This window comes from Triturus cristatus, chromosome 3_1 (assembly GCF_964204655.1).
Source record: "Triturus cristatus chromosome 3_1, aTriCri1.1, whole genome shotgun sequence".
Classification (NCBI taxonomy): Eukaryota; Metazoa; Chordata; class Amphibia; order Caudata; family Salamandridae; genus Triturus; species Triturus cristatus.
The window spans coordinates 864966753-864991752 of NC_140583.1; the positions used below are offsets into that span (position 1 = coordinate 864966753).

At 53.4% G+C, this 25000-nt stretch overlaps 1 protein-coding gene across 4 annotated transcripts in view; it reads right to left on the reverse strand.

Moving 5' to 3' along the window:
• DCAF17 (DDB1 and CUL4 associated factor 17) overlaps positions 1–25000 on the reverse strand; it is a 443011-nt gene that overhangs the window by 164172 nt on the left and 253839 nt on the right. The window lies entirely within an intron of this gene.

The following is a 25000-nucleotide window of genomic DNA, read 5'->3' on the forward strand; positions in this document are numbered from 1 at the left end:
GTACTTGTTGAACTGATGATCTCTAGACCCGATACATGTCCCGAGTTTTAAAATGTCGCCCGAGACATGGCTCGGGTTTCGGGATAACTTCCCTCCTCAGTAGAGAAAATAGTTAGGGGTGGAAGAGAGGGCCGCCAAGCAACTGTCAAGGGCCTCAGTGCCCGCACAGGCACGCAGGTGCGTCGTCCAGGAGCTCGTCAGCTCAAGCTCGAGGGAGCCATTTTTATAAACAACCGCAATGGACCGCACTCCGCTAGCTCCTCCTCCGGGTCGCCCCAAGGGAAGCTGGTACATGAAGTTCTTGAGTGGTTCACCCCAGTGGGTGCAAGTAAGTACTTGTTGAACTGATGATCTCTGATGGAGTTCTTTAGTGGTTCACCCCAGTGGGTGCAAGTAAGTACTTGTTGAACTGATGATCTCTGATGGAGTTCTTTAGTGGTTCACCCCAGTGGGTGCAAGTAAGTACTTGTTGAACTGATGATCTCTAGACCCGATACATGTCCCGGGTTTTAAAATATCGCCCGAGACATGGCTCGGGTTTCGGGATAACTTCCCTCCTCAGTAGAGAAAATAGTTAGGGGTGGAAGAGAGGGCCGCCAAGCAACCGTCAAGGGCCTCAGTGCCCGCACAGGCACGCAGGTGCGTCGTCCAGCAGCTCGTCAGCTCAAAGCTCGAGGGAGCCATTTTTATAAACAACCGCAATGGACCGCACTCCGCTAGCTCCTCCTCCGGGTCGCCCCAAGGGAAGCTGGTACATGAAGTTCTTGAGTGGTTCACCCCAGTGGGTGCAAGTAAGTACTTGTTGAACTGATGATCTCTGATGGAGTTCTTTAGTGGTTCACCCCAGTGGGTGCAAGTAAGTACTAGTTGAACTGATGATCTCTAGACCCGATACATGTCCCGGGTTTTAAAATATCGCCCGAGACATGGCTCGGGTTTCGGGATAACTTCCCTCCTCAGTAGAGAAAATAGTTAGGGGTGGAAGAGAGGGCCGCCAAGCAACCGTCAAGGGCCTCAGTGCCCGCACAGGCACGCAGGTGCGTCGTCCAGGAGCTCGTCAGCTCAAAGCTCGAGGGAGCCATTTTTATAAACAACCGCAATGGACCGCACTCCGCTAGCTCCTCCTCCGGTTCGCCCCAAGGGAAGCTGGTACATGAAGTTCTTGAGTGGTTCACCCCAGTGGGTGCAAGTAAGTACTTGTTGAACTGATGATCTCTGATGGAGTTCTTTAGTGGTTCACCCCAGTGGGTGCAAGTAAGTACTTGTTGAACTGATGATCTCTAGACCCGATACATGTCCCGGGTTTTAAAGTGTCGCCCGAGACATGGCTCGGGTTTCGGGATAACTTCCCTCCTCAGTAGAGAAAATAGTTAGGGGTGGAAGAGAGGGCCGCCAAGCAACCGTCAAGGGCCTCAGTGCCCGCACAGGCACGCAGGTGCGTCGTCCAGGAGCTCGTCAGCTCAAGCTCGAGGGAGCCATTTTTATAAACAACCGCAATGGACCGCACTCCGCTAGCTCCTCCTCCGGGTCGCCGCAAGGGAAGCTGGTACATGAAGTTCTTGAGTGGTTCACCCCAGTGGGTGCAAGTAAGTACTTGCTGAACTGATGATCTCTGATGGAGTTCTTGAGTGGTTCACCCCAGTGGGTGCAAGTAAGTACTTGTTGAACTGATGATCTCTAGACCCGATACATGTCCCGGGTTTTAAAATATCGCCCGAGACATGGCTCGGGTTTCGGGATAACTTCCCTCCTCAGTAGAGAAAATAGTTAGGGGTGGAAGAGAGGGCCGCCAAGCAACCGTCAAGGGCCTCAGTGCCCGCACAGGCACGCAGGTGCGTCGTCCAGCAGCTCGTCAGCTCAAAGCTCGAGGGAGCCATTTTTATAAACAACCGCAATGGACCGCACTCCGCTAGCTCCTCCTCCGGGTCGCCCCAAGGGAAGCTGGTACATGAAGTTCTTGAGTGGTTCACCCCAGTGGGTGCAAGTAAGTACTTGTTGAACTGATGATCTCTGATGGAGTTCTTTAGTGGTTCACCCCAGTGGGTGCAAGTAAGTACTTGTTGAACTGATGATCTCTAGACCCGATACATGTCCCGGGTTTTAAAATGTCGCCCGAGACATGGCTCGGGTTTCGGGATAACTTCCCTCCTCAGTAGAGAAAATAGTTAGGGGTGGAAGAGAGGGCCGCCAAGCAACCGTCAAGGGCCTCAGTGCCCGCACAGGCACGCAGGTGCGTCGTCCAGGAGCTCGTCAGCTCAAGCTCGAGGGAGCCATTTTTATAAACAACCGCAATGGACCGCACTCCGCTAGCTCCTCCTCCGGGTCGCCCCAAGGGAAGCTGGTACATGAAGTTCTTGAGTGGTTCACCCCAGTGGGTGCAAGTAAGTACTTGTTGAACTGATGATCTCTGATGGAGTTCTTGAGGTAAGTACTTGTTGAACTGATGATCTCTAGACCCGATACATGTCCCGGGTTTTAAAATATCGCCCGAGACATGGCTCGGGTTTCGGGATAACTTCCCTCCTCAGTAGAGAAAATAGTTAGGGGTGGAAGAGAGGGCCGCCAAGCAACCGTCAAGGGCCTCAGTGCCCGCACAGGCACGCAGGTGCGTCGTCCAGGAGCTCGTCAGCTCAAAGCTCGAGGGAGCCATTTTTATAAACAACCGCAATGGACCGCACTCCGCTAGCTCCTCCTCCGGTTCGCCCCAAGGGAAGCTGGTACATGAAGTTCTTGAGTGGTTCACCCCAGTGGGTGCAAGTAAGTACTTGTTGAACTGATGATCTCTGATGGAGTTCTTTAGTGGTTCACCCCAGTGGGTGCAAGTAAGTACTTGTTGAACTGATGATCTCTAGACCCGATACATGTCCCGGGTTTTAAAGTGTCGCCCGAGACATGGCTCGGGTTTCGGGATAACTTCCCTCCTCAGTAGAGAAAATAGTTAGGGGTGGAAGAGAGGGCCGCCAAGCAACCGTCAAGGGCCTCAGTGCCCGCACAGGCACGCAGGTGCGTCGTCCAGGAGCTCGTCAGCTCAAGCTCGAGGGAGCCATTTTTATAAACAACCGCAATGGACCGCACTCCGCTAGCTCCTCCTCCGGGTCGCCCCAAGGGAAGCTGGTACATGAAGTTCTTGAGTGGTTCACCCCAGTGGGTGCAAGTAAGTACTTGCTGAACTGATGATCTCTGATGGAGTTCTTGAGTGGTTCACCCCAGTGGGTGCAAGTAAGTACTTGTTGAACTGATGATCTCTAGACCCGATACATGTCCCGGGTTTTAAAATATCGCCCGAGACATGGCTCGGGTTTCGGGATAACTTCCCTCCTCAGTAGAGAAAATAGTTAGGGGTGGAAGAGAGGGCCGCCAAGCAACCGTCAAGGGCCTCAGTGCCCGCACAGGCACGCAGGTGCGTCGTCCAGCAGCTCGTCAGCTCAAAGCTCGAGGGAGCCATTTTTATAAACAACCGCAATGGACCGCACTCCGCTAGCTCCTCCTCCGGGTCGCCCCAAGGGAAGCTGGTACATGAAGTTCTTGAGTGGTTCACCCCAGTGGGTGCAAGTAAGTACTTGTTGAACTGATGATCTCTGATGGAGTTCTTTAGTGGTTCACCCCAGTGGGTGCAAGTAAGTACTAGTTGAACTGATGATCTCTAGACCCGATACATGTCCCGGGTTTTAAAATGTCGCCCGAGACATGGCTCGGGTTTCGGGATAACTTCTCTCCTCAGTAGAGAAAATAGTTAGGGGTGGAAGAGAGGGCCGCCAAGCAACCGTCAAGGGCCTCAGTGCCCGCACAGGCACGCAGGTGCGTCGTCCAGGAGCTCGTCAGCTCAAGCTCGAGGGAGCTATTTTTATAAACAACCGCAATGGACCGCACTCCGCTAGCTCCTCCTCCGGGTCGCCCCAAGGGAAGCTGGTACATGAAGTTCTTGAGTGGTTCACCCCAGTGGGTGCAAGTAAGTACTTGTTGAACTGATGATCTCTGATGGAGTTCTTGAGTGGTTCACCCCAGTGGGTGCAAGTAAGTACTTGTTGAACTGATGATCTCTAGACCCGATACATGTCCCGGGTTTTAAAATATCGCCCGAGACATGGCTCGGGTTTCGGGATAACTTCCCTCCTCAGCAGAGAAAATAGTTAGGGGTGGAAGAGAGGGCCGCCAAGCAACCGTCAAGGGCCTCAGTGCCCGCACAGGCACGCAGGTGCGTCGTCCAGGAGCTCGTCAGCTCAAAGCTCGAGGGAGCCATTTTTATAAACAACCGCAATGGACCGCACTCCGCTAGCTCCTCCTCCGGTTCGCCCCAAGGGAAGCTGGTACATGAAGTTCTTGAGTGGTTCACCCCAGTGGGTGCAAGTAAGTACTTGTTGAACTGATGATCTCTGATGGAGTTCTTTAGTGGTTCACCCCAGTGGGTGCAAGTAAGTACTTGTTGAACTGATGATCTCTAGACCCGATACATGTCCCGGGTTTTAAAGTGTCGCCCGAGACATGGCTCGGGTTTCGGGATAACTTCCCTCCTCAGTAGAGAAAATAGTTAGGGGTGGAAGAGAGGGCCGCCAAGCAACCGTCAAGGGCCTCAGTGCCCGCACAGGCACGCAGGTGCGTCGTCCAGGAGCTCGTCAGCTCAAGCTCGAGGGAGCCATTTTTATAAACAACCGCAATGGACCGCACTCCGCTAGCTCCTCCTCCGGGTCGCCCCAAGGGAAGCTGGTACATGAAGTTCTTGAGTGGTTCACCCCAGTGGGTGCAAGTAAGTACTTGTTGAACTGATGATCTCTGATGGAGTTCTTGAGTGGTTCACCCCAGTGGGTGCAAGTAAGTACTTGTTGAACTGATGATCTCTGATGGAGTTCTTGAGTGGTTCACCCCAGTGGGTGCAAGTAAGTACTTGTTGAACTGATGATCTCTAGACCCGATACATGTCCCGGGTTTTAAAATATCGCCCGAGACATGGCTTGGGTTTCGGGATAACTTCCCTCCTCAGTAGAGAAAATAGTTAGGGGTGGAAGAGAGGGCCGCCAAGCAACCGTCAAGGGCCTCAGTGCCCGCACAGGCACGCAGGTGCGTCGTCCAGGAGCTCGTCAGCTCAAAGCTCGAGGGAGCCATTTTTATAAACAACCGCAATGGACCGCACTCCGCTAGCTCCTCCTCCGGTTCGCCCCAAGGGAAGCTGGTACATGAAGTTCTTGAGTGGTTCACCCCAGTGGGTGCAAGTAAGTACTTGTTGAACTGATGATCTCTGATGGAGTTCTTTAGTGGTTCACCCCAGTGGGTGCAAGTAAGTACTTGTTGAACTGATGATCTCTAGACCCGATACATGTCCCGGGTTTTAAAGTGTCGCCCGAGACATGGCTCGGGTTTCGGGATAACTTCCCTCCTCAGTAGAGAAAATAGTTAGGGGTGGAAGAGAGGGCCGCCAAGCAACCGTCAAGGGCCTCAGTGCCCGCACAGGCACGCAGGTGCGTCGTCCAGGAGCTCGTCAGCTCAAGCTCGAGGGAGCCATTTTTATAAACAACCGCAATGGACCGCACTCCGCTAGCTCCTCCTCCGGGTCGCCCCAAGGGAAGCTGGTACATGAAGTTCTTGAGTGGTTCACCCCAGTGGGTGCAAGTAAGTACTTGCTGAACTGATGATCTCTGATGGAGTTCTTGAGTGGTTCACCCCAGTGGGTGCAAGTAAGTACTTGTTGAACTGATGATCTCTAGACCCGATACATGTCCCGGGTTTTAAAATATCGCCCGAGACATGGCTCGGGTTTCGGGATAACTTCCCTCCTCAGTAGAGAAAATAGTTAGGGGTGGAAGAGAGGGCCGCCAAGCAACCGTCAAGGGCCTCAGTGCCCGCACAGGCACGCAGGTGCGTCGTCCAGCAGCTCCTCAGCTCAAAGCTCGAGGGAGCCATTTTTATAAACAACCGCAATGGACCGCACTCCGCTAGCTCCTCCTCCGGGTCGCCCCAAGGGAAGCTGGTACATGAAGTTCTTGAGTGGTTCACCCCAGTGGGTGCAAGTAAGTACTTGTTGAACTGATGATCTCTGATGGAGTTCTTTAGTGGTTCACCCCAGTGGGTGCAAGTAAGTACTAGTTGAACTGATGATCTCTAGGCCCGATACATGTCCCGGGTTTTAAAATGTCGCCCGAGACATGGCTCGGGTTTCGGGATAACTTCCCTCCTCAGTAGAGAAAATAGTTAGGGGTGGAAGAGAGGGCCGCCAAGCAACCGTCAAGGGCCTCAGTGCCCGCACAGGCATGCAGGTGCGTCGTCCAGGAGCTCGTCAGCTCAAGCTCGAGGGAGCTATTTTTATAAACAACCGCAATGGACCGCACTCCGCTAGCTCCTCCTCGGGGTCGCCCCAAGGGAAGCTGGTACATGAAGTTCTTGAGTGGTTCACCCCAGTGGGTGCAAGTAAGTACTTGTTGAACTGATGATCTCTGATGGAGTTCTTGAGTGGTTCACCCCAGTGGGTGCAAGTAAGTACTTGTTGAACTGATGATCTCTAGACCCGATACATGTCCCGGGTTTTAAAATATCGCCCGAGACATGGCTCGGGTTTCGGGATAACTTCCCTCCTCAGCAGAGAAAATAGTTAGGGGTGGAAGAGAGGGCCGCCAAGCAACCGTCAAGGGCCTCAGTGCCCGCACAGGCATGCAGGTGCGTCGTCCAGGAGCTCGTCAGCTCAAAGCTCGAGGGAGCCATTTTTATAAACAACCGCAATGGACCGCACTCCGCTAGCTCCTCCTCCGGTTCGCCCCAAGGGAAGCTGGTACATGAAGTTCTTGAGTGGTTCACTCCAGTGGGTGCAAGTAAGTACTTGTTGAACTGATGATCTCTCATGGAGTTCTTTAGTGGTTCACCCCAGTGGGTGCAAGTAAGTACTTGTTGAACTGATGATCTCTAGACCCGATACATGTCCCGGGTTTTAAAGTGTCGCCCGAGACATGGCTCGGGTTTCGGGATAACTTCCCTCCTCAGTAGAGAAAATAGTTAGGGGTGGAAGAGAGGGCCGCCAAGCAACCGTCAAGGGCCTCAGTGCCCGCACAGGCACGCAGGTGCGTCGTCCAGGAGCTCGTCAGCTCAAGCTCGAGGGAGTTATTTTTATAAACAACCGCAATGGACCGCACTCCGCTAGCTCCTCCTCCGGGTCGCCCCAAGGGAAGCTGGTACATGAAGTTCTTGAGTGGTTCACCCCAGTGGGTGCAAGTAAGTACTTGTTGAACTGATGATCTCTGATGGAGTTCTTTAGTGGTTCACCCCAGTGGGTGCAAGTAAGTACTTGTTGAACTGATGATCTCTAGACCCGATACATGTCCCGGGTTTTAAAATATCGCCCGAGACATGGCTCGGGTTTCGGGATAACTTCCCTCCTCAGTAGAGAAAATAGTTAGGGGTGGAAGAGAGGGCCGCCAAGCAACCGTCAAGGGCCTCAGTGCCCGCACAGGCACGCAGGTGCGTCGTCCAGCAGCTCGTCAGCTCAAAGCTCGAGGGAGCCATTTTTATAAACAACCGCAATGGACCGCACTCCGCTAGCTCCTCCTCCGGGTCGCCCCAAGGGAAGCTGGTACATGAAGTTCTTGAGTGGTTCACCCCAGTGGGTGCAAGTAAGTACTTGTTGAACTGATGATCTCTGATGGAGTTCTTTAGTGGTTCACCCCAGTGGGTGCAAGTAAGTACTTGTTGAACTGATGATCTCTAGACCCGATAAATGTCCCGGGTTTTAAAATGTCGCCCGAGACATGGCTCGGGTTTCGGGATAACTTCCCTCCTCAGTAGAGAAAATAGTTAGGGGTGGAAGAGAGGGCCGCCAAGCAACCGTCAAGGAACTCCATCAGAGATCATCAGTTCAACAAGTACTTACTTGCACCCACTGGGGTGAACCACTCAAGAACTTCATGTACCAGCTTCCCTTGGGGCGACCCGGAGGAGGAGCTAGCGGAGTGCGGTCCATTGCGGTTGTTTATAAAAATGGCTCCCTCGAGCTTTGAGCTGACGAGCTCCTGGACGACGCACCTGCGTGCCTGTGCGGGCACTGAGGCCCTTGACGGTTGCTTGGCGGCCCTCTCTTCCACCCCTAACTATTTTCTCTACTGAGGAGGGAAGTTATCCCGAAACCCGAGCCATGTCTCGGGCGATATTTTAAAACCCGGGACATGTATCGGGTCTAGAGATCATCAGTTCAACAAGTACTTACTTGCACCCACTGGGGTGAACCACTCAAGAACTCCATCAGAGATCATCAGTTCAGCAAGTACTTACTTGCACCCACTGGGGTGAACCACTCAAGAACTTCATGTACGGAGGAGGAGCCTAGCGCGCAACCAAGATGGCCGCGTAGGTGCGAGGCTCCCGAGGACCTCCGCGACCTCCTGAATAAATCCTGGAAATATCCTGTCCTTGTTAAGGGGACTGTGTCGGGGAACCCGAGCTGAGGCACTACCCGTTTTTTGGGCTCGAATCGGACCCCGAACACCGGTGGGAACATCGACTGAAGGTTGCGGCCTTCTCCTCGCCGGCCCCCCGGATTGGAGTAGTGGCGCGATCCGGGGACAAGGTGAATAACAGCGGCGAGCGGGGCTGGGCGACTCGCGCACCCCGCACTTTCACTTTCGCTTTTGCGCCCTCCTTGCTCTCTGGCGAGGTCGGGCTGCGGAGCGGGGTGCGGTGGTGTGGCCTTGTCCAGGTACCCAGCTGGCCCGCCGGCGGTGGGTCGACCCGCGGCTCTGTGGTCGCCCCCTTGACACCCGTGATCTGGTGTGACGGCCCGTTTGGAGATCTTGGCGCGACGGTGGAAGGGCCAGCATGGCCACTAAACAAGATGGCGACCGGGCGAAGGTGAAGACGACCCGCCGTGGCACGGCGCACCAGGCCAATAGTATGGACCGCTACACGCTCCAAAAGGGTTCTCCGGAGACAACGCGGTCATCCCCGGTGGGACCGACGGAGACACCTGCCCATCCAGTGGATCTAACCCTCCGGGACGTCATGGGCGCCATCGCTGAACTGAAGGCCTCAGTGGACCAGCGTTTTGATACCTTGTCGCAAAAAATTGACTCGGTCCTGGTGGATGTGGGCCTTGTGAGGGCGGACTTGTCAAAGACGAACGACCGAGTCGATTCCCTGACCCACACCACAACGAGCCTCACGACTGACGTGGTGGCCCTCCAGAAGGAGGTGCGCCGGCTTGGCCAGGCGAGCGCCCTGATGGACCGGCGACTGGAGGATTCCGAGGGACGCGCCCGGAGGAATAATATCCGCATTATTGGTGTGCCGGAGGGACGTGAGGCGGAGGCGGCGGATCTCTTCGTGGAAGACTTGATCCTGACCCATCTCCAGCCCCGGGGGCTGAGTAAGTTTTTTGCGGTGGAACGTGCCCACCGGGTCCCTGGGGGCCGCCCTAAGACCGGTGCCCCGCCGCGGCCCCTTATTGCCCGAATCTTTAATTTTCGGGACCGAGATGCCATCCTCCAGACCTCCAGGCAACAGGGACCGGTCAGGTTGGACAACATGGACGTAAACTTCTACCCAGACTTTACCCCGGCAGTCCAGAAGCAGCGGCAGAGCTTTATTGGCATCAAACGTCGTTTAAGGGACCTAAATCTTAAGTACTCAATGCTCTTCCCGGCTAAGCTGCGGGTGGAGGTGGATGGTCGCACGCACTTCTTCGACCGGTCCGAGGCGGCTGGGGACTGGTTGGACACCTTGCCTGGGGATCGGGGCCGGGGGGGTGGGGGGAGCGCAGCTGGCGAGGAGGGCCCGCTGGATCAGAATTGAGGGGTGACTGTATTGCCTTACTCGGGACATTGTTCCTTCACCACATACTGCTTCTGTAGGTTCCCCTCCCATGGAGGTCATGTGGGGTCTGCTGGGGGCTTCCCTCCTCCTCTGGGGGACTAGTTAGTATTTAGCTATGGGGCGACAGGCACACTGCACTTTGGGGGGGCTGTCTGGGCTCATGCAGGGGTGCAGGGAGGGGGGAGTTTTGTTGGGACCGGGGGTATGGGGGGGGTGTGTTGTTTGTTCGTACCGCAAGGCAATCCTGCAACTGTTTTGTTGTCTTTAGACTGCTCGGTGGGGGACGACCGATTGTTTCGACGTATGATGGGGGGTAGGGACTTGACTGTGTTGTCATGGAATGTTAACGGCCTGGGGGATAGGATTAAGCGTGGTGTGGTCCTGCAGTATTTAAAACGTATTTCCCCAGATGTTGTCTTTCTGCAAGAGACGCACCTTATAGGTAACACCTTTCATGCAATGAATCGGAGGGGATACCGTTTGGCGGCCCACTCTGGCTTCACCTCAGGCTCGCGGGGGGTGGGTATTATGGTTAGGAACTCGCTCCCGTTGGAGATTGATGAGGTGCACCACGATGAGAGGGGACGTTACACTGCTCTGGCGGGACGTATGGAGGGTAGAGTGTTCAGTTTTGTGTCGGTGTACGTCCCGCCTGGGCTACAGGCCACTACATTTGCGGACCTGGGGCGCCTCCTTCTGGAACTTCCGAGTGGCCTATTGGTGGTTGGAGGGGACTTTAATGCGGTTGTTTCTGGATCTATGGATCGCCATCCCCCTAGGGACCTCCCCCGGGCACAGGCGTGGCTGCCTGGCCTTTTAGACACACTGGGCCTGGTAGATTGTTGGCGCTTAAAGCATCCCGTATTGCAACAATACACCTTCCACTCGGGGGCCCATGGTAGTCTTTCGCGGCTTGATTACATCCTTGTCCCAGCGGCCCATGCGGGGAGGGTGGGAGAGGTGCGCCATCTGGCACGGGGTATTTCAGACCACTCCCCATTGTTGTTGCATTTCGATGTCTTCCCGAGGGGGGATGGCAGGGTGGCCCGGATTAACGCCTGGTATCTGCGCGACCCCACCATTCGTGCCGACTTGATCACATCCTTGCAGCGCTATTTTGAGGAGAATGTGGGGTCGGTCCCATCTGCCATCTCCCTATGGGAGGCTTTCAAAGTGGTTCTTAGAGGGGAGGCCCTCTCCTTTATTGCCAGTGCCCGGCGGCGTGAGCGGGAGGAGGTGACCCGGGTGGAGGCCGAGATTGCGGAATTAGAGGGTGACCTGGGGAACGGGGTAACAGACGCCAGGTTACATGTTCTGCAGTTAAAGCAGGCGGCCTACCGGGCCCTCGTCACGGAGGCGGCCAGGGGCCTTGGTAGAGAGCAGCAGGGGCGCTTGTATGATGTGGGTGATAAGGCCGGTAAATTGATTGCGTGGTTGGATAAGAGAGAGAGAGCGAGCCGAGTGGTGCCTTTGATTGAGAGTGTGGATGGTGCGTGTGCCACGGAGCCGGAAGCCATTGTCTCCTGTTTCGCGGATTATTTCCGCGGAGTCTACTCCCCTGCTTCTCCCTGTTCGGAGGCGGACTCCCGTGCCCTGCTTCGGGATATTGCACTCCCCTCCCTTACGGCGGAAGACAGAGATTCGCTGGACGTCCCTCCCACCTCGGACGAAATTGCCTCGGCTATTCGCTCGATTTCATCCGGCAAGGCCATGGGCCCGAATGGCATTCCCATTGAGCTATATAAGTTACGCCCGGATGTGCTGGCACCCCGCCTGCGAGCGATGTTCCTCGCGGCCCACTCGCAGGGCTCCCTCCCGCCGGACCAGCGTCTGGCCACAATTGTGGTAATCCACAAGGAGGGGAAGCCCCGTGAACGGGTCACATCCTATCGGCCGATTTCGCTTTTGAACGCGGAGCCCAAAATCCTCGCCAAGGTGTTGGCTAACCGGTTGGTTGGCGTGGTGGGCGATTTGGTCCATCAAGACCAATCGGGCTTTATCCCACACCGCAATACGGCTCTTAATCTACGGCGCTTGCACGGCGTGCTCGCGCGTGTCCCATTTGTGCGGGAGCCAGCCATCTTGGCGTCCTTGGACGCCACCATGGCGTTTGATACGCTCGAATGGCCATATCTCTGGGCGATGCTCGCGAAGTTTGGGTTTGGCCCGGGTTTCATCAGCTGGGTCAAATTACTATATTCGGGCCCGATGGCGCAGGTGGTGGTGAACGGGCGTGTGTCGACCCCGTTCGCGCTGGGGCGGGGCACGCGACAGGGTTGTCCCCTGTCGCCTCTTCTGTTCGCCCTGGCCCTGGAGCCCCTGGCGGAGTGGCTGCGGTGGCACCCTTCCATCCGTGGTCTCCGCTGGACCCCCGAGCACGAGGACCGCGTGTCCCTCTACGCGGACGATATCCTTTTGTATCTCGCCTCCCCGCGCAAGTCCCTGATCGTCCTAGTTGACGTTTTGCGCTCCTTCGGTCGCAACTCAGGCCTAGTCATTAACTGGGCGAAATCCTGCGTCTACGTGCTTTCCGGGGAGGCTCCGGTCCTGCCGCGGGACTGCCCGATCCAGATTGCCTCCCAGGGTTTCCGGTACTTGGGTATATATATCACTCTTGACCCGGAGGCCCGCTATGAGCGGAATCTGCTGCCCCCTCTCCAGCGTTTGAAGGAGGATGTGGTGCGCTGGCGGCGTCTCCCGCTCTCGCCGCTCGGTCGAGCGGCCTTGTTTAAAATGATGTCCCTGCCGCGCTTCCTCTACGCCCTCCAGAACACTATGGATATGGTCCCGGCACGCTACTTTCGTGAGGTGGAGGGCCTTCAGCGGCGCCTGTTCTGGGACGGGAGGCCGCGTATTGCTCTGGCTAAACTGACGCTCCCGTGGTACGATGGAGGGGTCGCCCTCCCGGACATTAAACGGTATTACTGGGCCTCCCAGCTAGCTGCAATTAATCATGGCCTTTACGGGCCCGCCCTGAACCCGGCATTCGAGATGGACAAGATGCTCCTGCCCGGTGGCGATTACAATCGAGCGCTGTACTCTGGCGCGCCTGACTCCCGTCTGACGGGACCGACGCGTGTAATGGTGCGGGTTTGGCACGCGGCTAATGCAGCTATGGGGTGGAAGGACCGTTTGACCCGGGCGTCTCCACTGTATGCCTCTGAGAGACTGGGCTCCCTGTGGACATCGAAGGGCTTCGAGAAGTGGGACACGATCGGAATCAGCACAGTGGGGGATCTCTGGACGAGGGGGGGATTCAAAACTTTTGAGACGCTGCAGGCGGAGTTCCAGCTGCAGGGCAGTGAGTACTTTCGGTACCTGCAGGTCCGCCATGCGCTGGGCTCCGTCTTCCCGGATGTTGCATCCATTCCGGAGTCTTCCCCCCTGGAGGACAGAGTGCTGGATGGCCATGTCCCGGACAGCACGATCTCCCTCATATACAAGAAGCTGATTAATGATAGATCGTGCCTGTTAACTAGTCTACGCGAGGCTTGGGTGGCCGACGGGCTGGAGCTGGACGACGAGGATTGGATGTCCGCGGTGGCCTCTCCGAAAGAGGTGGCCATCCCGGCTCGCCTTCGTTTCGTCCAGCTCAAGATTCTTCACCGGGTCTACGTGACGGGGCCGAGGCTTCTACGTATGGGTTTTGCCATGGACGGACTGTGTAAGCGTGGCTGTGGTGCGTTGGCGACTTTTATGCATATACTGTGGGAGTGCCCGAAGGTGGAGCGATTCTGGCGTGGTGTGCATGAGGTCCTGCATGTGGTCACGCGTGTAGCGCTGCTGCCCGAAGCGAGGAGGTGCTTGTTGAATGTATGGGAACCGAATGACTACTCGGTTCCGCAGACGCGGTGGGTGACTCTGGGATACATGATAGCGAAACGTGATATTGCTCAATTGTGGGGATCCCAGAGGCCCCCTGCGGTGTCGGCCTGGAAAGAGCACATGGATTGGTGTATGTTCCGTGAAAGGGTGGTGTATGTGGCGAGGGGCAAGCCTGGGGCGTGGGTGAAAATCTGGGGCCCCTGGAACGCCTACCGTGGGGGCATTTGTGAGCCACCACAGCTGCCGGCTGCCTCGCCTGCTCCGTCTCCCTAGCTGGACCCTCTTGCTCGGCCGCGGGCACGCGGCCCCCCAGTCCTTGATCTCCTCCCATCCCCCTCTTCAGATCTTTCCTGCCAGTCTGGATCCCCCACTATGGAGCAAGTGTTGTCATCTTGAATCTCGGGTTGCCTTGCGGTTGTGGTTTTTTGTTGATGTTGTTAGTCCTTAAAATGAAACCGTACTCTGTGGCAGGACGCCGTGAGGCCTGCACCGTTGATTACTCCTGTGTTTCTACTGTACACCGCTGAGAGACCTTTACTGTCTGTATGTACTATATTTGTGATGCTTTAGCGGCCGGCCGTGCGGTTGTAGGCCCATACCTGTAACCTTTTTATGGATGCAATAAACGGTTTCAAAAAAAAAAAAAAAAAAAAAAAAAAAAAGAACTTCATGTACCAGCTTCCCTTGGGGCGACCCGGAGGAGGAGCTAGCGGAGTGCGGTCCATTGCGGTTGTTTATAAAAATGGCTCCCTCGAGCTTTGAGCTGACGAGCTCCTGGACGACGCACCTGCGTGCCTGTGCGGGCACTGAGGCCCTTGACGGTTGCTTGGCGGCCCTCTCTTCCACCCCTAACTATTTTCTCTACTGAGGAGGGAAGTTATCCCGAAACCCGAGCCATGTCTCGGGCGATATTTTAAAACCCGGGACATGTATCGGGTCTAGAGATCATCAGTTCAACAAGTACTTACTTGCACCCACTGGGGTGAACCACTCAAGAACTCCATCAGAGATCATCAGTTCAACAAGTACTTACTTGCACCCACTGGGGTGAACCACTCAAGAACTTCATGTACCAGCTTCCCTTGGGGCGACCCGGAGGAGGAGCTAGTGGAGTGCGGTCCATTGCGGTTGTTTATAAAAATGGCTCCCTCGAGCTTGAGCTGACGAGCTCCTGGACGACGCACCTGCGTGCCTGTGCGGGCACTGAGGCCCTTGACGGTTGCTTGGCGGCCCTCTCTTCCACCCCTAACTATTTTCTCTACTGAGGAGGGAAGTTATCCCGAAACCCGAGCCATGTCTCGGGCGACATTTTAAAACCCGGGACATGTATCGGGTCTAGAGATCATCAGTTCAACAAGTACTTACTTGCACCCACTGGGGTGAACCACTAAAGAACTCCATCAGAGATCATCAGTTCAACAAGTACTTACTTGCACCCACTGGGGTGAACCACTCAAGAACTTCATGTACCAGCTTCCCTTGGGGCGACCCGGAGGAGGAGCTAGCGGAGTGCGGTCCATTGCGGTTGTTTACGAACAGTCCTGTTTAGCAGGACATCAATAATCAATGCAATATGTAGTGACTATGTGTATGTAATTATTTTAGACCTATTTTTCATTCAAGACATTTCAATAATCATGATGTACACATTTGCATCTAAATTATTATAATGTAAGCACACATCTATAAAAATACACATCTATTAATTGCACATCTAGTTAGAAAATACACCTCTATAAAAATTCACATCTATAAAATCCACATCTATACTAATTCTTGTGTCAACTATAAACTATTATGTAACTGTTGAACCACATGTAAATATTAGTGAATCAACATTTTTGGATAATACGTTTTTTATAAGAGTCACATGTGTGCTGTACGATAGTGTACATCTCAGTGTTTGGCTTGAAATTTAATTGTCCATGAATACTTGGCACATTTTGAAAGTGTCCATTACAGTAGTCAGGCAAACATTCTTCTTGAATGGGAACGACATTTGCAGACCAAGATCAGCCAGAGCAACATCATTACATTGAGGTCAAATACCCCGACATCCGACAATAAAGCCATGAAAGTTTACAGTTGCTAAGATCTTTGATTTGCTGTGATAGATCCTGATAGTATTTAACTTTACTCTCATACGCTAATTCAAGGGAATTCTGTGAGTTTTCATAACAAATTGAAGTATCAACCACTAGAGCAGTACCATTTTTGGTGAACACTACCATCTGGTTTTCTTAGTTCACCTTGACTATTTTTAACATGAGGTTCCCTGTATGTCATCCACCCACACCTTTTTGCTCTATCAATTAGCAATTCCAACACGTTGTTATGCCTTTTTATCCTTATGTCCTTGGTTTTAGGACATTCACCTGAAATATGTGAAATTGTTTCGCACACATCTTTGCAGTATCTACAAGTAGCAAATGTACGATTTCTTCCCCTAGTGATGGTTTCTCTAGTATACAGAACATTTGCTCTCAACATCAGCGCAGCTATGTATTGATTTTATTTTATTTTATTATGTTTGCTGATCCAAAAATTTGAGGTTGGATTACTTGCTAAGTATTTTATACCATCACCTTGGACAGGGAGATTTGCCCATTTCTCAAATTCCTCTTTCCTCCAATCATATGTTGCTACCAAATTCAATTAATGACTCAGAAATCTACTGTCTAAAATATTGAGCTTGTGTGTTTTGATGATGCTATCAATTTTTGCATTCATTACTTCTCCTGCATACATGAATGAATGAGCTATGTACAGATCTGGAGCTTCCCTGAGATACAATAAGCTATTGACTTTGTTCAGACCAATTGTCGTACATAACTTTGGTATACTGAGGCCCCCAAAGGATCTTTTCAAATACAGGAGACCATCACATGGGTATGCTGGTAGGTGTAGAAAATGTTTCGACATACTTTTTTATTGTTTGATCCAGAATGTTTAAAGTTTTAGCTTCTGTTCCTGTCATTTTCAGTTTAAATGACAGTTTAGGGATCAAATATTGACACAATATTTCTATTTTCTGTGTGGGCTTAGGGGTAGATTGTCGAGTTTTTGAGCCCAGTCAACAAGAACCTCATTAATTTTGTTGTTGCTTGAATGGCCGGTGTGTGGATCAAAGATCATACCGAGGTATCTCTCACTTTCTCCTGGATGAATGTTTTCAATATTTTGTTTTTCAAATTGCCATGGTTTACAGTTGTTAACCAGGATCTTATCTTTATGGTGACTTATATAAAAATCCATGTGTTTTTTTCACATTAAGTTTTAAGCCTGTTGTTTTACTGAATTTTTTAATGATTTTCAGATTTGTACTCATTCCTTCCCAGGTGTTGCTGAGTACTGCGATGTCATCGGCAAAGGCAAGAGCGGTGATTTATTTAATGAGATCGGAGCCGAATGTGAAGCCCTTGCCGTCTTTCTGAAGATCACAGATCAGAGGATCCATGGCAATGTTAAACAGCAGTGGGGATAAAGAGTCACCTTGCTTAACTCCTGACTTCATTGTTATTTCTGGAGTTGCTTCATTGGTTTTTCCCTTGAAAAATGTTGTTGAGTCAGTGTCAGTCTCTGATGCATGATGGAACTCTGTGTCTTTCAAGACTCTGTAGAATATGGCAGAAACCAAAGGAAATGATGGACGGAGTGTTGAACATTGCAAGCACTCTCCCCCAGTCAACTGATCTGGGTTTAATCCATCACCGTTCTTTAGCCCACTCTGCCACCCCAGTTCAGACATGGCCATTAGCAAATCAGTCTGACCCTGTGCCTCATGGGAACAGTCCAGCGCGAACTGCCAAGCCATGTCTTCCCTGGACCGGAAACAAGCTTCCTAGGACTGGTTTCTGGCATTTCAGCCGTCTTCAGCCAGGCTTGCTTGAATCCAGTGGCAAAGTGAGCAAGGGACTCACGTCTGAGCATACCCTGCCAACTTATGGCGAACAAAGCAGAAACCAAAGGAAATGATGGACGGAGTGTTGAACATTGCAAGCACTCTCCCCCAGTCAACTGATCTGGGTTTAATCCATCACCGTTCTTTAGCCCACTCTGCCACCCCAGTTCAGACATGGCCATTAGCAAATCAGTCTGACCCTGTGCCTCATGGGAACAGTCCAGCGCGAACTGCCAAGCCATGACTTCCCTGGACCGGAAACAAGCTTCCTAGGACTGGTTTCTGGCATTTCAGCCGTCTTCAGCCAGGCTTGCTTGAATCCAGTGGCAAAGTGAGCAAGGGACTCACGTCTGAGCATACCCTGCCAACTTATGGCGAACAAAGCAGAAACCAAAGGAAATGATGGACGGAGTGTTGAACATTGCAAGCACTCTCCCCCAGTCAACTGATCTGGGTTTAATCCATCACCGTTCTTTAGCCCACTCTGCCACCCCAGTTCAGACATGGCCATTAGCAAATCAGTCTGACCCTGTGCCTCATGGGAACAGTCCAGCGCGAACTGCCAAGCCATGTCTTCCCTGGACCGGAAACAAGCTTCCTAGGACTGGTTTCTGGCATTTCAGCCGTCTTCAGCCAGGCTTGCTTGAATCCAGTGGCAAAGTGAGCAAGGGACTAATGTCTGAGCATACCCTGCCAACTTATGGCGAACAAAGCAGAAACCAAAGGAAATGATGGACGGAGTGTTGAACATTGCGAGCACTCTCCCCCAGTCAACTGATCTGGGTTTAATCCATCACCGTTCTTTAGCCCACTCTGCCACCCCAGTTCAGACATGGCCATTAGCAAATCAGTCTGACCCTGTGCCTCATGAGAACAGTCCAGCGCGAACTGCCAAGCCATGTCTTCCCTGGACCGGAAACAAGCTTCCTAGGACTGGTTTCTGGCATTTCAGCCGTCTTCAGCCAGGCTTGCTTGAATCCAGTGGCAAAGTGAGCAAGGGACTCACGTCTGAGCATACCCTGCCAACTTATGGCGAACAAAGCAGAAACCAAAGGAAATGATGGACGGAGTGTTGAACATTGCAAGCACTCTCCCCCAGTCAACTGATCTGGGTTTAATCCATCACCGTTCTTTAGCCCACTCTGCCACCCCAGTTCAGACATGGCCATTAGCAAATCAGTCTGACCCTGTGCCTCATGGGAACAGTCCAGCGCGAACTGCCAAGCCATGACTTCCCTGGACCGGAAACAAGCTTCCTAGGACTGGTTTCTGGCATTTCAGCCGTCTTCAGCCAGGCTTGCTTGAATCCAGTGGCAAAGTGAGCAAGGGACTCACGTCTGAGCATACCCTGCCAACTTATGGCGAACAAAGCAGAAACCAAAGGAAATGATGGACGGAGTGTTGAACATTGCAAGCACTCTCCCCCAGTCAACTGATCTGGGTTTAATCCATCACCGTTCTTTAGCCCACTCTGCCACCCCAGTTCAGACATGGCCATTAGCAAATCAGTCTGACCCTGTGCCTCATGGGAACAGTCCAGCGCGAACTGCCAAGCCATGTCTTCCCTGGACCGGAAACAAGCTTCCTAGGACTGGTTTCTGGCATTTCAGCCGTCTTCAGCCAGGCTTGCTTGAATCCAGTGGCAAAGTGAGCAAGGGACTAATGTCTGAGCATACCCTGCCAACTTATGGCGAACAAAGCAGAAACCAAAGGAAATGATGGACGGAGTGTTGAACATTGCGAGCACTCTCCCCCAGTCAACTGATCTGGGTTTAATCCATCACCGTTCTTTAGCCCACTCTGCCACCCCAGTTCAGACATGGCCATTAGCAAATCAGTCTGACCCTGTGCCTCATGGGAACAGTCCAGCGCGAACTGCCAAGCCATGTCTTCCCTGGACCGGAAACAAGCTTCCTAGGACTGGTTTCTGGCATTTCAGCCGTCTTCAGCCAGGCTTGCTTGAATCCAGTGGCAAAGTGAGCAAGGGACTCACGTCTGAGCATACCCTGCCAACTTATGGCGAACAAAGCAGAAACCAAAGGAAATGATGGACGGAGTGTTGAACATTGCAAGCACTCTCCCCCAGTCAACTGATCTGGGTTTAATCCATCACCGTTCTTTAGCCCACTCTGCCACCCCAGTTCAGACATGGCCATTAGCAAATCAGTCTGACCCTGTGCCTCATGGGAACAGTCCAGCGCGAACTGCCAAGCCATGTCTTCCCTGGACCGGAAACAAGCTTCCTAGGACTGGTTTCTGGCATTTCAGCCGTCTTCAGCCAGGCTTGCTTGAATCCAGTGGCAAAGTGAGCAAGGGACTCACGTCTGAGCATACCCTGCCAACTTATGGCGAACAAAGCAGAAACCAAAGGAAATGATGGACGGAGTGTTGAACATTGCAAGCACTCTCCCCCAGTCAACTGATCTGGGTTTAATCCATCACCGTTCTTTAGCCCACTCTGCCACCCCAGTTCAGACATGGCCATTAGCAAATCAGTCTGACCCTGTGCCTCATGGGAACAGTCCAGCGCGAACTGCCAAGCCATGTCTTCCCTGGACCGGAAACAAGCTTCCTAGGACTGGTTTCTGGCATTTCAGCCGTCTTCAGCCAGGCTTGCTTGAATCCAGTGGCAAAGTGAGCAAGGGACTCACGTCTGAGCATACCCTGCCAACTTATGGCGAACAAAGCAGAAACCAAAGGAAATGATGGACAGAGTGTTGAACATTGCAAGCACTCTCCCCCAGTCAACTGATCTGGGTTTAATCCATCACCGTTCTTTAGCCCACTCTGCCACCCCAGTTCACACATGGCCATTAGCAAATCAGTCTGACCCTGTGCCTCATGGGAACAGTCCAGCGCGAACTGCCAAGCCATGACTTCCCTGGACCGGAAACAAGCTTCCTAGGACTGGTTTCTGGCATTTCAGCCGTCTTCAGCCAGGCTTGCTTGAATCCAGTGGCAAAGTGAGCAAGGGACTCACGTCTGAGCATACCCTGCCAACTTATGGCGAACAAAGCAGAAACCAAAGGAAATGATGGACGGAGTGTTGAACATTGCAAGCACTCTCCCCCAGTCAACTGATCTGGGTTTAATCCATCACCGTTCTTTAGCCCACTCTGCCACCCCAGTTCAGACATGGCCATTAGCAAATCAGTCTGACCCTGTGCCTCATGGGAACAGTCCAGCGCGAACTGCCAAGCCATGTCTTCCCTGGACCGGAAACAAGCTTCCTAGGACTGGTTTCTGGCATTTCAGCCGTCTTCAGCCAGGCTTGCTTGAATCCAGTGGCAAAGTGAGCAAGGGACTCACGTCTGAGCATACCCTGCCAACTTATGGCGAACAAAGCAGAAACCAAAGGAAATGATGGACGGAGTGTTGAACATTGCGAGCACTCTCCCCCAGTCAACTGATCTGGGTTTAATCCATCACCGTTCTTTAGCCCACTCTGCCACCCCAGTTCAGACATGGCCATTAGCAAATCAGTCTGACCCTGTGCCTCATGGGAACAGTCCAGCGCGAACTGCCAAGCCATGTCTTCCCTGGACCGGAAACAAGCTTCCTAGGACTGGTTTCTGGCATTTCAGCCGTCTTCAGCCAGGCTTGCTTGAATCCAGTGGCAAAGTGAGCAAGGGACTCACGTCTGAGCATACCCTGCCAACTTATGGCGAACAAAGCAGAAACCAAAGGAAATGATGGACGGAGGGTTGAACATTGCGAGCACTCTCCCCCAGTCAACTGATCTGGGTTTAATCCATCACCGTTCTTTAGCCCACTCTGCCACCCCAGTTCAGACATGGCCATTAGGAAATCAGTCTGACCCTGTGCCTCATGGGAACAGTCCAGCGCGAACTGCCAAGCCATGTCTTCCCTGGACCGGAAACAAGCTTCCTAGGACTGGTTTCTGGCATTTCAGCCGTCTTCAGCCAGGCTTGCTTGAATCCAGTGGCAAAGTGAGCAAGGGACTCACGTCTGAGCATACCCTGCCAACTTATGGCGAACAAAGCAGAAACCAAAGGAAATGATGGACGAAGTGTTGAACATTGCAAGCACTCTCCCCCAGTCAACTGATCTGGGTTTAATCCATCACCGTTCTTTAGCCCACTCTGCCACCCCAGTTCAGACATGGCCATTAGCAAATCAGTCTGACCCTGTGCCTCATGGGAACAGTCCAGCGCGAACTGCCAAGCCATGTCTTCCCTGGACCGGAAACAAGCTTCCTAGGACTGGTTTCTGGCATTTCAGCCGTCTTCAGCCAGGCTTGCTTGAATCCAGTGGCAAAGTGAGCAAGGGACTCACGTCTGAGCATACCCTGCCAACTTATGGCGAACAAAGCAGAAACCAAAGGAAATGATGGACGGAGTGTTGAACATTGCAAGCACTCTCCCCCAGTCAACTGATCTGGGTTTAATCCATCACCGTTCTTTAGCCCACTCTGCCACCCCAGTTCAGACATGGCCATTAGCAAATCAGTCTGACCCTGTGCCTCATGGGAACAGTCCAGCGCGAACTGCCAAGCCATGTCTTCCCTGGACCGGAAACAAGCTTCCTAGGACTGGTTTCTGGCATTTCAGCCGTCTTCAGCCAGGCTTGCTTGAATCCAGTGGCAAAGTGAGCAAGGGACTCACGTCTGAGCATACCCTGCCAACTTATGGCGAACAAAGCAGAAACCAAAGGAAATGATGGACGGAGTGTTGAACATTGCAAGCACTCTCCCCCAGTCAACTGATCTGGGTTTAATCCATCACCGTTCTTTAGCCCACTCTGCCACCCCAGTTTAGACATGGCCATTAGCAAATCAGTCTGACCCTGTGCCTCATGGGAACAGTCCAGCGCGAACTGCCAAGCCATGTCTTCCCTGGACCGGAAACAAGCTTCCTAGGACTGGTTTCTGGCATTTCAGCCGTCTTCAGCCAGGCTTGCTTGAATCCAGTGGCAAAGTGAGCAAGGGACTCACGTCTGAGCATACCCTGCCAACTTATGGCGAACAAAGCAGAAACCAAAGGAAATGATGGACGGAGTGTTGAACATTGCAAGCACTCTCCCCCAGTCAACTGATCTGGGTTTAATCCATCACCGTTCTTTAGCCCACTCTGCCACCCCAGTTCAGACATGGCCATTAGCAAATCAGTCTGACCCTGTGCCTCATGGGAACAGTCCAGCGCGAACTGCCAAGCCATGACTTCCCTGGACCGGAAACAAGCTTCCTAGGATTGGTTTCTGGCATTTCAGCCGTCTTCAGCCAGGCTTGCTTGAATCCAGTGGCAAAGTGAGCAAGGGACTCACGTCTGAGCATACCCTGCCAACTTATGGCGAACAAAGCAGAAACCAAAGGAAATGATGGACGGAGTGTTGAACATTGCAAGCACTCTCCCCCAGTCAACTGATCTGGGTTTAATCCATCACCGTTCTTTAGCCCACTCTGCCACCCCAGTTCAGACATGGCCATTAGCAAATCAGTCTGACCCTGTGCCTCATGGGAACAGTCCAGCGCGAACTGCCAAGCCATGTCTTCCCTGGACCGGAAACAAACTTCCTAGGACTGGTTTCTGGCATTTCAGCCGTCTTCAGCCAGGCTTGCTTGAATCCAGTGGCAAAGTGAGCAAGGGACTAATGTCTGAGCATACCCTGCCAACTTATGGCGAACAAAGCAGAAACCAAAGGAAATGATGGACGGAGTGTTGAACATTGCGAGCACTCTCCCCCAGTCAACTGATCTGGGTTTAATCCATCACCGTTCTTTAGCCCACTCTGCCACCCCAGTTCAGACATGGCCATTAGCAAATCAGTCTGACCCTGTGCCTCATGGGAACAGTCCAGCGCGAACTGCCAAGCCATGTCTTCCCTGGACCGGAAACAAGCTTCCTAGGACTGGTTTCTGGCATTTCAGCCGTCTTCAGCCAGGCTTGCTTGAATCCAGTGGCAAAGTGAGCAAGGGACTCACGTCTGAGCATACCCTGCCAACTTATGGCGAACAAAGCAGAAACCAAAGGAAATGATGGACGGAGTGTTGAACATTGCAAGCACTCTCCCCCAGTCAACTGATCTGGGTTTAATCCATCACCGTTCTTTAGCCCACTCTGCCACCCCAGTTCAGACATGGCCATTAGCAAATCAGTCTGACCATGTGCCTCATGGGAACAGTCCAGCGCGAACTGCCAAGCCATGTCTTCCCTGGACCGGAAACAAGCTTCCTAGGACTGGTTTCTGGCATTTCAGCCGTCTTCAGCCAGGCTTGCTTGAATCCAGTGGCAAAGTGAGCAAGGGACTCACGTCTGAGCATACCCTGCCAACTTATGGCGAACAAAGCAGAAACCAAAGGAAATGATGGACGGAGTGTTGAAGCGTGACGGACTCCCACCTCAGTCGGCGCGCACCGGCCCTCACCTTCATTGCGCCACAGGGTTTCGCACGGCCCTCCAACTCGCGCACGTGTTAGACTCCTTGGTCTGTGCTTCAAGACGGGTCAGGTGGGTAACCGACATCGCCGCAGACCCCTGGTGCCTGGCGTGGGCCTCCCCGTCCGGCAGCGCAACGCGGTCAGAGCGCACTGAGCACAGTCCGCCCCAGTCGACAGTCGCACTGGGAGCAGGGGCCCCCATCCCCCCCTTTCCCACTCTGGCACACCCCGAGGGGTGGCCAAGAGTGGGTTCCGTGGGAGGGCGCAGAGGCGGTCAAATCTCCCTCGGCCCGCGGACACGGCGAAGCTGCAGCCAGGGGGGCTGTAACACCCTCCGCCGGAGCAGAGGGGCACCTACCACCCCGAAGCCTTCCCAGCCGAGCCGGAGCCGGTGGAGGAAATGCACCCTGCGGGGCTGGGTAGGGCCTGGGTGCAGGTCCCACGGAGGGGATCCGGAACTCCCAGGCCACCGACCTTCCCACCGTGTTGAATCCTCCGGGCGGACTACATAGACCCCACCCGTTTACCTCGCGACGGTTTCACGCCCTCTTGAACTCTCTCTTCAAAGTTCTTTTCAGCTTTCCCTTATGGCACTTGTTGGCTATCGGTCTTGCGCCCGTATTTAGCCTTAGACGGAGTTTACCACCCACTTTGGGCTGCATTCCTAAGCAACCCGACTCCGAGAAGACCCAATCCCGGCACACCGGGGGCCGCTACCGGCCTAACACCGTCCGCGGGGTCAGCCTCGATCAGGAGGACTTGGGCCCCCTGAGCGACGCCGGGGAGTCGGTCTTCTGTTTGCCACATTTCCTGCGCCCGCCTGCTGGGTGGGGCTTCGGCGCTGGGCTCTTCCCTCTTCACTCATCGTTACTGGGGGAATCCTGGTTAGTTTCTCCTCTGCTTAGTAATATGCTTAAATTCAGCGGGTCCCCACGTCTGATCTGCGGTCGTAGTCGGAAAACGCCAAAGCGTAAGGGGAGCTGGGGGATGCCAGCAACCCCCTCTCTCACAGGGGGGCTGGCATCCCGGCAGCACGCTCTCTTTTCCCCGGATCGGCAGGGCAGGGGTTCTACCCCCCCAGGGAAGCCGGCCAT